Below are 15495 nucleotides of genomic sequence, written 5' to 3'. Positions count from 1 at the left end.
AATGTATTTTTTCCAGACCTTTATTTTTCTTTTTGTTTCCAGTGAAAAGAGAATTTTCTCATCTTGCTGACTGGTTAAGCTGTCACTTCAGTCTTCGTCACAGCTCAAAATTTTGCCTGAAAAAAGAAACTTCCTATCGCATTTTGTATTTTTTGCGTCCAGTTGATAGTTGGTGTATATCTAGCTTCAACGTTTTGTTTCATTTGCAAGTATCACATAATGACTGCTATGGCTTTTTTTTTTTTAAATTATTGCTAAAATCCGCATTCAACGCATTGACGCTAATGCTAAGAATTTATCTAGGTGCCAATGCCAATATTTCTAGTAATGTACCATCGAAGTCGTTGAACTCCAAAGTTCTGCAAACATTAATAATACATTGTATTAAGAAATAGGTTACTCCTCTGAGGAGTAACAGATTTTTCTTTCCTGGGTGTTTCAATAAATAGGTCAGCGCTTTTCAACAGCGGTGTAATCTAACATTTGATGTGAGATGAAGGTGATAAAACACAAAATGGAAAGCATATTCGTTTTGAACACAAGCAGTCAAGCCAACGACCAATCAGTAGCTAGCGAGAGAAGTTTACACAGCAGCAGACTGCATCTTCTTTCAGTGGTCCTTGTTGTCAAATAAATGGACTCAGATACGGGATTTACGCCGTGCTCCTTATTACCATGAGCCGCTTTTCAAGTAGGACTCTTCCTGTGTGGTTGTCACATTCGGCTCTGGCGAGGGGCAAAAGAGGTGCGAATAAACACGTGTCGGCCTTCAGTATGACACATGAGAGCTTTGTGTTTGTGTTCTGTGTTGTCTGCAAAATGTCACAAGTGTCTGTACATACAAAAGTACAAATCTCCTCTTGGAAATCCATCCAACTGTATTGTATTTGGGAGACTTGCGAATCCGTGTTAGCGCTGAAAGCTTTTATTGCAGCTTTCCACAAATTCGCCAAGCCGCGCATCACCTTCAACATTCCGGATGGAGTTGACGCACCCACTCTACCTGTCACCGACTTTCATCAAAGTAACACTTTTGTTACATTTCCATTTCAGTCTTTCCCTAACCTTTTTAGCAATGCACCACGTTCAACACCGTGTTAGGGTTGGCTCAGCTGCCGTTCGCCTCGCAAAGCTAAATAAATGTTCAATAACTTATTTCAGCTTTTCAAAAATTTCTTCTGCCACTCATTCCGCTTCTGAGGGGGGTTTAAATGCCTTTGCATTATACCGTCATCAAGTAAGCAAGGCTTTTTTTTTTTTTTACATTTTGCACTGGTCAACATTCCTGTACATGAAAAACATGGGTGTCAAACTCATTTTTGTGGATGGTCAACATCGTAGTTAAGGTTTCCCTCAGAGGGCTGTTATGACTGTGAACCCATAAAAATGTATGATCTCCTTCCATTATCACATACACACAACAAATTGCTGGAAAGCCAGTTTTGAAATCAGAAGCCAGTCAGTAATTGCTTGTTCAACAATTTTTCAATTCATTTTAAAATGGGAGGATTGGAACAAAGGAACAAAGGTCTATAGCTCATATCTCAATGTGGTTAAAAGTGAATAAAATGTGTTAGAAACAGCAAGTTGACGCGGGCCACATAAATTGAGGTCGCGGGCCAGATGTAGCCCCCGGCCTTGAGTTTGACACCTGTGATGTAAAACATGCCAGAATGTAAAAAAATAAATAAATACTGAGTTCTGTATTGCGACTCGAATCACCTTGGCATCGTTCCCACAACTTAAACTTACGCAGTTTTGGTGAATTTGATCAAGGTGCAGCCAGACAGATTTGGTACACTGCGGACATTGAACGAATTATTATCACCATCATTTAAAAAAAAAACCTAGTGCTCCTTTGACTAATGCCCCTTAAAACTTTAAGAGCCGTATTTTCATGGACAGGCGTTGTGCTCGGCTTGATAAGTCTTCCGACATATTCTTTTGCATGGCCCCATCATATCTGTCAATTTAGTGACCAAAAGTAGCCAAGATTTTAGAGCAGGTAAAAGCAGGTCTAAGTTGGGGTGCAGTTGGTGTAGCGACCACGTTGACATCATCAGCAAGTGGAGATCTTCTTGCGGTTCCTTTTTAAATGCACTTTGCGCATGCCACTCTTCTGCTCATCTACATGAGATGTAGATTGCTCTGCACTGTATTTAAAGGCAATGAGACGAGCCACTTCAATCGGTCGGGGGTCAGCTGTGTTCCCTCCCTCTACGCTGGAAACGGCTACTTCTACCTGCGCTTGTCTTGGCCAATATCAAAAGTAAGAAACCTCCACACATATGGACTGTTGGACTGCACTTTGCGCAAGATTTGTGCTGAGCATAATAATAGGGACCCAAATATCAGGAGCAAAACACTAAATGAGAATAATATTCAGAACCACTTATTTCGACTTTCTTTTCTTTTGAGTTTTAATGAGATGCTTGAGTTGACCCTTGGCTGTTGTCGTTATTGAGAGGGGAAATAAATGATTAAATGCGTACACGCATTCCCTGCAATGTGATGGCCGCGTATTGTGCAGAACGGGCTTCGTACGTGGTCTGTATTTTACTCATTTTGCTAGCTTGCGGGTTTAATATTTGGGTAATGCAACCGAGACAATTAGCATCTTGACATGCGTCAAAAGTCCGATGTAAAAATAATATAAATGTAAAACGAAATATTTTTCAGCGAGAGTAGAAAGAAAGCGTCTATCTCAAAAAAAAAAAAAAAGTAGGCTCACACATATCATCAAGGCACCACCGTATTGAAATCTACTTTGTAAATATGAATGAAATTAAATCAATTCAAATCAAATCAATCAGTAACTGACAGATTTTGTTTTTCGTTTTTTGTTTGTCTTCAAATGAACTCGATGACAAAGTTTTGTTACTTACTGAGTATATTGCACAAGCTTGTACAATACAGAGCGGACGATGAAAGTGAACACGGTGTGTGTTGGCATGTTTTTGCGCCAGCGTAATCAATGTGGTACAGTGTGCTGCTGTGCTCGAGGCAGATAATCCCCATTTGAACGCTCTCCAGCCTCCTTGCTCGGGAGATGGTCAACAATCCGGAAGTGTCGCCAAGAAATGCGCTTTGTAATTACGGACACATTGATGTTGGCCTACATGCAAACGTGTTCCCGTTTGATATCACACCCCCCCAGCCCGCTCCCCGCTCCCCGCACCCGCATGCATAACCAAACAGTGCTACACTTGCAGATACGCCCACCCAATCAAATCCCATTCAAGTGACACATAAAACATCCCACACCGTCTCCCATACAGCACACATCAGATAAGCAAGCTTCCATTCTGTGCCTGCTTATTGGATGTTCTGTCGGCCACATGACACAATCATCGTGTATCTTTTTTTTCCCCCGTACCTTATTCCATGTTTTTTTTATTTTTTTATTGTTGTTCAGCAGTGCACCCAGCCGGAGGAATTCATTTCCTTTTCTCCCTTCTGCTTTTTGGGAAAAGCAAAAATGAGTTGCGCTTCTCCACCATATGGCATTTCCTCCCCGGCCTGGCAACACTGCAGCGACATGAAAACAAATTATCATCATCCGTTGGCTCTCGCTCGCCTGCAATTAAAGCCGAGCGGCGTGATTATGCCCATTTACAGAAAAAGTAATAAATGCAAAAATAATTCATGATCTTAATAGTCTTTTGTTTACAGCTACTATCCACCGCTTGTTGATTGCATACGACATTTCATAAATTGCTCTTCAAACGCAGACAATAAAGTCAATTTGATGCTGCTTTTATTTATGACGCCACAAAATAATCTGAATTTTTATGACTTTTTTAAGATGTTGAAACCCAAACAATATGGCTTGAATCGCTATTATAAAAGTAGACAAGTGGATTTTGCGTGTTGAAACAGAAGACAATCCATCAACTCAAGTGATGTTAAATGACTTTCAACAAGCAAAAGTTGAAATGGGCTCTATATTTGTGTCCTGCACAAGTCTGGCGCAAAGCGCGGTCTGATGCTACATTCACACCAAAGGTGAAACAAAGCTTCACTTCACCTTTCTCGCAGGAGTTTGATTACTGGATATTACACAGCTGCTCAGTCACGCGATAAGAGAGAAGAGGAGGAGACGCTTCCTTTTCCTCGGACAGAAAAAAAAAATGTATGAACATCGCTAGTCAATCATGTGTTTGTGCTAAAATCTTGGCTAATGCTAAATGCTATTGCTAGCTTGGTTCAGAGTTCACCAGCTGTAAATCAGTGAACACAGCAGAGCTGGGCACTCGTCCCTTTTCTGCCGATCAGTCCTGCGCCCTCCGGCCGCTCTCTCCGTGCAGTTCCGACCTCGACCCTCCGGCCTTATTCATAAAAATTGTTGGCCCCCGACTGGGTAAATCATTAATATAAAATCCTGCAGTGGATTCTCATCTTTTTACTGCGCTCCTACCAACATATTGATCCACAAGGGGGCAATTTCTAATGTCAGAAGTTATTGCAGTCATAAAGAAGTGTAACGACTTTTCCGAGCCAATAATATTAGTGCTTCTCTGTTCAGTATTGCTATGAAAAGCTCAATGGCCTTAAAAGTGAACCCTCCATTTTGTTAATTTCTCGGGAACTGATATAATGTTCCAGCGTTAATTAGTTTCAAGGAGACAAGTCTTCTTTTAAACAGTTCCCAGGTGTCCTAAAAGCTGAATGTTGTTGCTGAAAGATGAATAATGACAGCATACTTAACATCCACTTGTCACACGCGAGTTGAAATCACAATGAAACATGATGAGGAGCATGATGACAATTCATACTGAAAAACTACTTTAAAAATGGGTCCATTTGAACTGCTTCATTAAGTTACTACCAATATATCCGGTTGCTTGATGGTTTTCATGTCGGTTACATTCGGAGTACAAATGTAATCTTTGAATGCAAAACCAAAAGAGGCATTGAAAGGGATTTCGTTGTGTTGCCATGAAATTATTTTCATATTGGCCTTTGGTGGCCAATAAGGAGCAAGGACTGCACAATGACAAATGTGCAGGACTCTTCATTACATTACTTCCAATTAAATATCTGTGCTCGGCCACGTTAGTCATCTTAGTGCTCGCCATTCATACTAATTAGTGCTCGTCTTGCATGCCGCCTGCTAGAAAGAGGACATTTCAATATCCTATTAAGCCATTCCAAGATAGAGCTCTTGATTGACGTTCAATTTATACGCGGGAGAGGATTGAATTACGTTTGCCGCTTCACTTTTTCTTTTAATGATTTTTTTTTTTTTTTAAGAGTTCAAGATGCAATATTGAGCACTGAATAATCCAATCAAAATTAATCTTACATCTGATTTAAACTGGCTTCGCTGTTGTCAAAGTGAAGCTGTTTCGAGTCATTTATCTAAATCAAAGAGGAGACGTTTGCCTTTCATAACTGTATAAAATTAAAACCACCGTGTTGAACAGTTACTTGGATGCACGTCTTTATTCCGCGTGGCAGTTTTGGAGTAAGGAAAGGACTGTGTGAAATTTTAATGATTTGCTGATTTAAAGCAGTGCAAAGTGGCTCCTCTGAGCTGCCGCTCGCTCTCCGAACTTAAATTAAAAGCACATGCGCACACACGCACACAAAGCCTCTGAATGTCCTAAATATTTATTCCATTGCCACCAAGCATTAATTACCTTCCATTTTGACAGGACATCTGTTATTGCAGAAACGTTGGCTCGAGAGAAAACATATGCGTCTCCTGTGGTTGTGTACGTACTCTAAATGGTGCGCTGTAATGAGTTTTTAGTAATGAAATTTCAATGTGGGATGATTAATAGCTCTCAGCGAGAACACAGTCGATTATTCTACCAGCAAATGTTTCTTTGTATATTAAATAGGAAGGGAAACGGAAAGGTTGTTTTTTTTTTATTTATATTTTTTTTACATCTATGACTGACATGAGGAGCCTCAGAAAACATTGAGATCATGAAGTGAAGAATTACTCGAGAACCCGTTTCAGCACAAGTTCCATTACTTTTGCTACAGTTTGTTGAAAAGAAAGCAGAACTCTAGATTTCTTTTGATGTCAAACCCAAATGTTTTCAGTCCACAGTAAAAAAAAAATAAAGGATGTTCCACTGCTTTTGGAGGGGAGCATAGATGTGATGTAATCATCACAATGCATTACAGCAAAAGAAAAGCGGGCAAAGCAGCTTTAACGAGTCCTATTTATGCCTCATACGTTTTCTGTAATCACAGTAATGACGCCGACGCCTCTGTAGTATCAAAGACAGGTTATTCTATTTGATCCACTGTGGCCCGGCTCACTAATGCCTGTCACCGGCCATATTCCTGTGTTTATATCATGGGAGGAGGACTCCTCATGCATATGTATGCCCTACAGCGCAACTGAACACTCAGCATGAGATGAAATAGTGCGCCGCTTAGACAAATCTAAATCTACATATGGCCCGTTGCATACAAATGGATACAGGCAGAACCTGCAGGCTCCTTCAACCTTTGCCGATATCAGATATTAAGGAATAGCTTGTTGTGTTATTTTAAATGTGCTCACTTTATTTCTGTTGTGTTTCTGTATGTTTGGCAATAAAAGACACATTTTAGATAGGCGGGGGGGGGGGATGACATTTTGCCAATGCACATTTACAGACAATCGTGTTTCTTGGCTGGCAATCACATCAGGCTCTGAGCATCGAGACAGACACTATGAACACAGAGCACTTTTTCCCAACTACATTAAAATAACTGCATTTTCGCTTCCATGCTCCAATAACTGAAGAAAGGAGCTTGATTTGTTTTCCCCCATGGCTGCAAATCTCATTTTTATAGCAGCCCGATATTATGTGCAAACCAATTCCAAATCCACTTTTCCAGTCTACTTTTCCATTATCACAATAAAATTGGGGCTCTTTTTTTTCCCCCTTCTTTTTTTTCTATTTTACAACGGCTGAATGTTGAAACACATTAAAACGGCTCGGAGAATAGCCGTGCCCTCTTGAACGTTGTCTTTTGAATTAAATGTCAACAAAGGTGTTAAACTAAATGTAACCTCATCTCTGGCGGAATATAAATGTGCCACTCTTGTGATATAGATGAGATGTCCAGCGCGGAGAGAGTGGGGCTCATCTGCTTTCTCATAAATTAATAAGAGAGGGTGTCTGCACTTGAGTGACACATCTTTGATTTGCAGCAAACAGTTCATTTCAATCTGTGCTATAATTCCTCGCGGCATCTCGCTCCCCTCGCAGTCATTCGAGGAGAAAAGTAATATGCCGACATCTAATAAGTGAAACTTATTTGCTAATGTAAGGCGAAGCAGAATCAAGGCGACGTAGCGTAATTTAAATCAACCTAATTTAACGAGTCAACACAAATTGCTGATGGCGCTGATGATAATATTTCTCTAATGTAATTGATTTCTGCTGCTTAATTATGCCAGAATGCATGCAAATCTATTCGGGGTCACACACTGCATTATTTTTCAAATTTAAAACAGATTCCAGGTATCTTAATAATATAAATGTGATTTGATTTTTTTCAAAAATACCCCCAAGGATCAAGAATTAGAGTTTAATTGACATTCTTTGCCTCGCATGTAACCTGTTTTGGCAGGCCAGTGTTGTCTCATGCAAATGAGCCACTACTCACCACACCCCATCTACTGCGAACCGATGACGAGTACCGATAATTGTTTCCATGACGATAATATAAGATACTCCTATTCTAGCGAAAGGAATGAGAAGGAAAAAGCAAGCGTCCATAAAGGTTTGAAGATGTACGTCAATTTCGCTGAACTTTGTGAAGAGTCAACTAAGTGTACAAAGTTAATGACTCTCATTTAGACACGCACAAACATATCTGGGCTAACATAGGCCGCAAAAAGAAATGTATGCATTATTTTAATCCTGATGATTAAATGTTATATACAGTATCTTTCAAAAGTTACTCATCATTACTTCATTGGTACCAGTAAACACTCGTGAAAAACAATGTGCATCTTGCAATTCTTCCCATCTGCAGTTGAATAAATAAATCTCCAAGCAAATTTTGTGTTATTTTAGCACACTATGTTAAGATTAGCACAGAAGCTAACACTCTACCTCTTAAATGTGTGGCTGCATTTCAATCACTGGCACGCTCCTTTCCTCATAAGCGGATATTATACCATCTAAATTATTTGGACTTCAAGTTATTTTAAGGTCAGGTTACTTCATATTGTGAATTTAATCGCTTGACACGGCTCAGTGTCGACGAATAGAAGCCTCGACCCCTTTACCATCTCTCTCAGAAAGCTGTCATTTCCATTAGTGTAGAGCCGCCAGTGCCCTGACAAACTCTCTCAACTCACTTCGATTGGACATGCATTGGACTGTGTCCTTAAAGTCTTCATAAATGACAGTGCTTTCTGAGGCGCGAATGGCTTGGCTGTGCTGGTAAAAGCAATCCGTACACTGTGTATACTGTATAGTCGCAAAGATTCTCTTTCACTGGCTTTTGGAAGACTCCTTAAAGAGTGTGGTGAGAGAGTCAAAACCTGAGGTGGTTAGTGTGAATTTTACATGGTGATAATTGGTGTCTTGGTGTGCAAATGATAGAGGTGCATTGTTTATTGGAGTTGAATCGCTTCAGTTAGCGCATTGAACAAAATGCATTTTTTCCCCCTCAGTCTAAACTGACAGACAAGCAGCTGTATAATAGAGAAAGAGGGGAAAATGGGAGTGAGATTGAACGGAGCTGAAGAGCAAGGGTTGAAATGTTCTCGCAGACAATCCATTTACTCCCCGCAACACACCTTGGAGATATTGCCAACGATAACAATGCAGCCAGTGCCGTTTGGTGCGCTGCTACACAGCACATAATTGCCCTGCTCTTGTTATATTTTCTATCCGGGCAACATCAATCTCTGTTGCGGCTCTTGTCAGAGCTGTCGGCAGGCTTGCGGAGTGAAGTCAGATCTCGTGTGTTGGGCTGAGGATGAGGCAACGTGCAAGCTCATCCCGTTTACATCAACACATGCTGGTTATAACAAAGTGCATGATAATTATGTCCATTTATGAACGCTAGGAGTCCCGGACACCCCCCAATCCCTTTTACCGATTTTCCTTTCTCCGGTTGACTTTTGGCAAATTGGACAGTACTGGTCGCCTGTCAGTTGGTGGCTCACTCTTATTTTCCAGTGGAACCTACTTCCAGGTATTCAATAAAAAAAGAAAAAGAAATACAGATTTACGTTATTGGTGCTCATATGACGCAAGACGGCACCAAGGCCCTCTCTAAATAGGAAAGTAGCACAGTTGGTGCATCAAGGATGTATGCTGAAGAGATAACAGCACACCTGTGAGACAAGCATTGTATATCAGAGAGGAGTCAAGTTTAGCCTCGGTTGTTAGTGGAAGTTACGGAGAGTTTTTACCCCATGTTCATGTACATGGGCACGTGGGGTACTGATGTGGTACATCAGTGACCAGTTAGAAAATTGTTTACAACATAAAGCACTCTATAATTGACTTGAAAGGTCGTGAAAGTAATTTGGTGCTGCAGTTTTAGTTAGCAAATGACTTCAAAGGGTCTAAAAAGTTCATTCATGTCCATGATTGAACATTAATCTACGAGCTTGCATGATTAGATAAAAAAAAAAAGGGCTCTATTTTGGATAAACAGAGGTTGCAGACTGGGAGGGACACCCAGATTTCAGAGTTTGGTCATGTGACATTTACAAGCTGAACCGTGATTGGTCCTTACTTGAGACGGAACAACTGAGATGTTGTTTTCATTCGACAGCAAGTGTCAAAATACAGCATGGATAAAAATGGGGCGGATTTTCCTGCTAGCTTCATATTCTACAAACACAATTTTGATCAGGATGCAGTGTTTAGACACGTGGGGGCACAAAGAACATTTTACTATAACGACATTTTTGACTTGACTTCCCCTTTAAGCGGATAACGAACCTAGTGAGTAATTGGGAAGTAAGTAAGTCTATCTTTTTCTCTTTCCCTGTCATACTTTTTTTCTACTTTTGCTTTTTAATTTGCTGTTGAGAGTATTTTTACACCCGGCGGTTGGTGCATTTACAGAAGCAAACGCACATCTGAATACTTTTTCCGTCCGTGCATATTTGCAGGTGTGGCTCACCTCATGAAGCGCAACCTTGAGAGTGAGCATAGACTAATAACTGTTTGCAAACATCTCTCGCAAGTTTTTTTTTTCTTTTTTGCGACAAGAAAAGATGGTTTGAGGGCGAGCGAGGCGATATTTCAGCGGGCCAAAGAGGTGCAGGCAATCTGCCTTTGGAGTGGAAAAGGCAGCAGTGTTTTATAATGGAAGAAATTCAATGTGACATGTAGAGAATGAATTGCTCAGTCAAGCAGAAATATCCCTTGTTCTAATGGCTTGGGACACTCACTGGCATGTACTCTCCTCCCCCCCCCCCCTTCCACCAACCCCCCCCCCACTCCTCTCGCTATCTCCCTCTTCTTTCAGCAGCACAATCACAACACACTGTCGTCTGCATTGGATAAGAACATAAACAGTCAGACTCCAGAAACGTATAGAGCGACGCCGAGGGACTGGAGCATGTATCTGTTGAAAGGAAAACATGCGCAGATGTGAACCTTGATAGCACATCATTAGTCGCGACAAAGTGCTGATACAAAGTGGACTTGGTGTATTTCCACAAATAGTGGCGCCATCCACTTCAGATAAATAAACATCGCCCTCAAATAGGCAGGTAGTAACCATGTTGATGCCAGTTCACATACTCGACACTCACACAAAGAGTTAATTGAATTCTGTTACTAACCAAAACAGCAGCTCCTACTGCCACATACAAAAACCTAAAATGCAAAATCATAATGGCTGACTGGACAGAAGAGCATTCTTGAAAGACCGCCGTCAAACGATACGCATTGTCTATCCCCGCCAATGGCAGGGAGGGGTAAAACCTGTCACGCGTGCGCAGAAGGTCCGGGGTATTTGGCGTCTCAGTTGGCTTTTGCTGTTTTTGTCTGTCATTTTCCAGTCCAGTCCGGCCAACACGACAGTTGACCACGACGGCTGACGTCGGATTGGTGTGTAGACGCCTTCACAGATAGTCTTACTTGGGCCGCGTTTCACGCAATATTTCACTTGCTCCATTGTCAGACAGCAGAAACAGCAATTATGTGAATGAGGAAAAAGTTCATCAGGAATTGAGCTCTATTGAAATGGAGAGCAGAGCTCTGACGTTTCGTGCAATTTTAAGATAGTTTTACGCCCCCAAGGCTATTCAACCTGACTGTGGCAGTGCCCCGGGTGCAAGCATGGACTTTGGCCTCTCTCCAACCCAAAGTTGAAAGTCGTTGAGATATCAACAGTCAAGTGAGATCTTATATCAGTGTTGCGACGTTCGCGAACAAGTCGTTCTTTTAAACGGCTCTTTTCGGGGGGAACGATGGGAATCGATTTGCAGCAGTGAGATTGAGTTTGTTTTGGGGTTTTTTAGACAATTTGGTTTGATATTTGGAAACATTGAAGCAGCATGGGTTAAAGGTACAAATGATATAGTACAACTGTAGAAAACAATTCTCCAAAGCTTGGAGGGTGGAATTTATTCATGCATCTTGTGTTAACTTGGACACGTACTGTAGCAAGTGAAAACAAATGGTCTGGTTCCTGAAAATGTCCTGGAAAATAATGTCAAGAAAAGAGTGGGAACCCCGAGTATAAATGAAAGCTGCAAGTGAACGACCCCTCCTCACACAATGAGCCTTGTTTTTGCTCTCATGATATCAATTTTACATGATATGTGATCATCTGAAATTCAATATCATACATGACCCTGAAGACAAAAAAAAAAAAAAAAAAAAAATTCAACAACTGAATGGCGTCAAACGGAAGAAAATATCGCATTCTCGATTGAGATGCAGTGGCATGACCTCGAGAGTTCATTCACACCCGGCCACTTTCTTTTTTTTTTTTAAATAAAATTGTGAAGGTCTTGTATCACGTTGCTCTGTGTGAAGCATTCTAACTTTGTCATATTATCTGCGAAGTTCTCTGCCATCAACAGAAATGTATTTTCTAGAGGTCAGACCTACACACTCCATATTTATTTCTCCGGACCTCCACCCCCACCACCCCCGTGATGCCACATAATACACCGCCATGTGTCCTTATCCTCATTGTTGGCTTTGGAGTGTTTACACTCTGTGATTGGCACTTTAGATATTCCACAGAGCATGTCTTTCCTTACATGAAATATGATTTCTTTGAGAAGTGTGAGCCCGGACCGCTAGGAAGATTGCTTTCTATTATCAGAGTGCGAAAATGATAAATTGGTGCTGGTAATATTTCAGATGTCACCCCCCAGACACACACACACACACACACACACACACGAGCGCACTCCCATTGTGTTAGGCTGAAGATTCTCACCTTTTCATCAGCGGCTGTTTTACAAAAGTCGACATGTCACGTAATGTGTTGTGAGGCGGATATGATACAAACATTCTTTATAGCAACCCCACCACCGTCCCCCCGCCCCCTTTGCGCAATTTAGCCCGCTGTTATTGTGCAGACAGGAAATCACTCGCAAACACTGAGGTTTTTACCGATCTGCTGATAACAGGTGACAAAGTATGTTACTTATTAACCCGACAAGCACGCCTGTTGTTTTCAAGGCACAATGTCTGCTATGTTCTTGTCCATTATTACTCCCCCCCCAAAAAATCAAACACTGCAGCAATGCTTAGTTAAGCACAGCACTACTGATGATGATTCGACTTAGAAAGTGGATATATGAAAAATTGACTTGTAGATATTATAAGAATAGTTGTTTCTGAAGCGTACCTGCCTGGCAAGAATGAATTAAATTTGTTTGCTGCCCATGTTAGTAAATATCACTCAATTTGGATCGGCTACAACTCATCTGCCACCCTCATGAGGACATACGATATACAAAATGGATGGATTTTGGGCAGCAGAGTGGTTAGCACTTTTGACTTGCAGTTGAGATTTTAGGGTTGTTCTCTCTATTAGGAATTGCGGGAGAATATGTGAATTTTTCCGAATGTCTGGTGTACTTCCGGGGCGGTCCTGGCCGCCAGCAGCCACTGACTCGCTGGCTAGCAAGCCTGCATTCTAGTGTATGTTTTTAAAAAGGCAGTGGGAGCAAAACTGAGCTTGGTTGTACTTTATTGAAGTGTTGTCATTGTCTCTTTTAATTTGCAAAAAATCAAAAAACAGTGCAAGCAGACACATTAGCAAAAGCATCCACAATCCATTCACAATTTGTGGTGTATTAGTAACGCTGTGTTTGCCATCGGCATCTCACAATTCTCGCAACTTCCCTTTGATCGCCCTGTTCACGCCGATGTCCAATGGTTGGAATGATGGTAAGGTCAAAGTTCATTTTCTGCACTATATACACCAATATGTACTGGGGGCGTGCGCATATCCTTTACCCTTTTAACGTATGCATGCTTTCCTCAGTCACGTCCATCTTTCATCTGCATAGGCAACGTGTTGCCAGGAAATACTCCCAGTCAGTCAAGCGGAGCGCTCATCAAAGTCACACATTTACGGATATTGAGACTCGCACACAAAAGGCACGCCACCTTATTAAGTGTGCCTTATGGTCATGAAAATACAATTCTTTTCATCACAGGAAGGCCACACTTAACATCACCCACCGTCAACAATTTTTCAGCACGTGACGGCTCGTCGATAAACGACTTTTCAGCGCATGATGGCCGCACCTTACAAAACCACACCGTCTGAGATTATTTTTCACACGTGAAAGACTCCATGGACGAATATTTCCAGTCCAAATTTTGGTCCCAGTATGCCCCTGGTTTAAATATTGTCCCAAGTCTGCTCTCCCCGTTCTTGCAAGGGCTTTCTCCAGGCTAACCTTCTATCCAAAAACAAGTACCTCAAGGATGGGAGTTTAGGACCAGTGGTCTACAGCACATGTGCCCTGGAATTGCCTGTCGAGCAAACAAAGGCTTTACGCTGCAGCTCACCCGCCACCCCTATGAGAAAAAGCGCTATTGAAAATGGATTGGCGGGAAGTTAGTCTTTATCAATGTTTGCGTCACGGTGCACAACATTGACTTAAATGTTAAGCTTGTTAACAAGTTGAGGTTGATCATTAACTGCAAAGAGGAAGTGTGCATTTGTTCCGTAAAAAGCAGATCGGTCTGTTCTAGCCAAACAAACAAACGGCTTGTTCTGCATTACTTCACGTACAGAGCAACACTGGCGCGAGAAAGCCAGGAAAACCCAATGAGGGCTTTAAAGCAGCCAGTTTGGGAACAGTAAGAAAAGAAAAGTCAAATGTCCATTTGTGCCATTGTGGCTGTTTAACTGATCTTGACAGCCAGTCATCGAGGGTTGCCCCGCATTTATGAAGTGAAGCAGGGAAATCTTTGAGGTGTTTGGTCCGCCTAATCCCGACCACCCCCCCCCATTCTAATAAGATCCACGCCTCAATACCACATTGCTGCTTTCTTTTTAGCCGTGCTGGTCATTTGTCGTGTGATTAGCGCTAGAAGAAAAGAAAAAAAAAATCAGAATTAAAGAGGAATAACAGCATGCTGAATGACCTGGATGTTGGCCAGGGGGGGAGGAAGACGGGGAAAGATGGGGGCATGAACCCCCCACCCTCTTCCAAGTAATCTTGCCCACCAGGACCCAGACAATGGACTCCGTCGGCCCTGATGCGGCTTGACAAGTGAATGACATGCTGAATGGTTGCCATGGCAACAAATGTGTTGAATTTAATGCATGCATATTCTGTTTTTGACCCCCCCCCCACCCCTTTAGCTGACGAATGGCGTGCTGACTCCACACAGGGAGCCCGCTCTTACCTCAGCCCAGTCTGTGTGGACTGGCTCAACAGTAAAGCCTCGGAGAGTATTAGCTAAGCGCATAAATTCCCAACCTCTGAGCTGGGCCTGCAGCACATTCAAATAATCCAATTTCACTTCAATTAATCCGAAAGTTTTACAGTATCTTAATTATTTGTATCTAGCGTTGTTCATCTATTTAAGAGTGACGTATAGTGACAAAGAAAAATTAGGGGTCCAATTACTCTCAGTATCCACCTGTTGCCATTCAACAGCTTTGCGTCAAACTAAAGTGGCACAGATTTCACACTAAATTTGCGAGAAAATTGGGGCAATATCACCATTATTTTCGTGCAAATATATTCAGTGCAGTTCATAGAAGCATTTGTTTACACACAGAGCCCGATTTTCATGCGTGCAAGTCTTGCACTAAGCCTGGTCTAACCCTGTGCATGGGTGTTTTTTTTTGGTATATTGACCTCGCAAAGGTTGAATTTAGCCTAACGGGGCGTTTGCGCCGTTGTGGGTCATTGTGGGATGGAAAACGGAATATTTGTTCTACACACAAACATCATCAAATATAGCAAGCCCTTTTAAACACTTAAGATGGGTCAATAATTTGTGTGGTCTGACCATTAGGATAAATTAAATGGAAACTTTACCAAATTGTTCCAGCGATAAGCTCATCCCAAATTTG

Source organism: Idiotropiscis lumnitzeri, chromosome 5 (assembly GCF_059441095.1).
Source record: "Idiotropiscis lumnitzeri isolate Australia: NSW breed Sydney's pygmy pipehorse chromosome 5, RoL_Ilum_1.0, whole genome shotgun sequence".
In the NCBI taxonomy this organism is placed as follows: Eukaryota; Metazoa; Chordata; class Actinopteri; order Syngnathiformes; family Syngnathidae; genus Idiotropiscis; species Idiotropiscis lumnitzeri.
Note: the sequence above shows the minus strand (reverse complement) of the source record.